This window comes from Centropristis striata, chromosome 16 (genome assembly GCF_030273125.1).
Source record: "Centropristis striata isolate RG_2023a ecotype Rhode Island chromosome 16, C.striata_1.0, whole genome shotgun sequence".
NCBI classification, from domain to species: Eukaryota; Metazoa; Chordata; class Actinopteri; order Perciformes; family Serranidae; genus Centropristis; species Centropristis striata.
In genome coordinates this window covers 1686870-1688943 of record NC_081532.1, presented here as the reverse complement: position 1 = coordinate 1688943, position 2074 = coordinate 1686870, and the positions used below count along the sequence as shown (strand labels likewise).

The 2074-nt window shown below is 49.8% G+C and overlaps 1 pseudogene; it reads left to right on the top strand.

Annotated features, from left to right (window-relative positions):
* Nucleotides 1-1873: 1873 nt before the first annotated feature.
* LOC131988239 (SLIT and NTRK-like protein 3) overlaps nt 1874-2074 on the top strand; it is a 48456-nt pseudogene continuing 48255 nt past the window's right edge.

The window sequence follows — 2074 nt, the reverse complement described above, 5'->3', positions numbered from 1 at the left end:
ACTAGTGGTAACCTCACTTAGAGGTAACCTCACCTAGAGGTAACCTCACCTAGCGGTAACCTCGCCTAGCGGTAACCTCACCTAGAGGTAACCTCACCTAGAGGTAACCTCACCTAGCGGTAACCTCAATTTATGGTAACCTCACCTAGCGGTGACCCCACCGAGATAATACAGCCCTCACCCTCACTTGAAGTGGCCCTCAGTACAACTACATGTATTTGAGCATGAAATCTTTAAAGTGCAGTGTAAAAATGCACAAAATTACTTCTTGTAATTAATGTTGGTCTGCTGTTCTTGCACTGAAACAAAAAAGAAATCACAGTAAGTGGTTATTTTTTATTTGCTTCAAACCGTTTGTATTCCTATTTATACTGTTAAACATGCATTTGAGCATGAAATATGTTAAGTTACTGCACTGTTGACATATTTAAAATTGCAGTTTCATCATATCTGATGAAAAATTGTGGCCCCCTGCAGCATTTCAGTTGCCCATCCCTGATCTAGAGGCACTTTTTCAACCATGGAGGCACCAGACGGGCAGAAGGGCCCTCATTAGGGCACGTTATTGAATTTTCTTGTTCTAGAGGGCACACCATAATAATTTATTGTATGAAGGGGCACCCTAGAGGGCACCAAATCATTTTTTGCACGTGTAAAGGACAGCCAATTAGGCACTTCTTCTTGTTTTCACCACTTTTGAGGGCATTTTAGGGCACTTTTTCAACCATGGAGGCATGGGGGGACCCCTCTGAGTCCGCCCCTGCCTGCCCGCCTGCCTGTCTGTATGTATAGCTGCCACTAACAGGCAGTATTGATGGAGCAGCAGCCACCTATGACGCTGTGGGCGCGGGGAGCTGATGTAGTGCCGGTGGGGGGGCTTCATCATCTGTTGCGCCCACCGTCTCCATCCTCCATTTGGCGGGACAGGTGTTGAGATGTAGGCCGAGCAGACCCCCCTTCCCTTCAGAAGAACAAGTCTCAACACCCCCCACCCCCCGCGAATGATGCTGCGCGTGCATGTGCGTGCGTGCGTGCGCGTCTGTGTGTGCGCGACGAAGCCAGCTGGCACGAGTCGCCATGGTAACACACACCGGTTTCACGAAATCCGTCGGTGCTTAAGGGCAAGAGGAGAGATGAATAAACTAATGAGATTATAAATTATTGTCGGTATAGCTGAACAGTCGGGGTATTTTTACCAGACTGCACACGCGGGCAACGTGAGGAGAAAGTTTATGGGGCCCATTGTCTGTGACTCTGTTGTGTCTCCTGTAATCTGTTTATGATGAGGAAGTGAAGTGGAGGAAGTGGAGGAACCACCCTGCGCGCTTTTATGCCTCGTATACAAACTAGCAGTTGCGCGCCGCCTTATTGCATGATTAATTCCGGCACCTCCGTCCGTCCCCCGGTTTTCTCCTCCTCTCCTCTCCTCTCTGCTCCTCTCTGCTCTCCTCTATGAATTACCCAGTTGTGTTTGAGATGAAGAGAGGATTCTCCATCACTACGCAGGCTACAACTCCGCGCATTGCCCGCCTGTCCAGCGGTCCAGTGCCGCAGCTCCCACGGGCTGCACTGTGGAGAAGCGGACCTGCATCCTAAAGCCAATCGGTTTTTTCTCTCTCTCTCCTTCTCTCTCTCTCTCCCTCCCGGTTTTTATCCTCCACCTCATTGCAGTCTTATCACGTCCCCCCCCCCCTCTCCTCCTCCTCTCCTCCTCCCTCCCTCCCCATCCGCCTGAGCCGCTACAGGAGAGGAGAGAGAGGGAGAAGAGTGCGGCTGAATGTGAACGACATGTCGACAGTCAGCCTCTAAAGTGTTTTCTCGGTCGTTCCCTAATTCTTTGGCGGCGGACTGAGTGAGTATTACCCGCATCCCTGCTCTGCTAAGCGTCGCTGTGTGGATCAGAGAGGCTGGTGGGGAGACACAGACAATGGGGAATGCAATTGGATTGCGTTACTCTGCCAAGGATTTTCATACATAGCCTGGTAAATGTCTTAATAGGTTTCTGTTAATGACTAGGCTGTTTAATTGGTCATGCTTTAATTCTACTAACTGTTACAATTTGTGTGCTGTAATG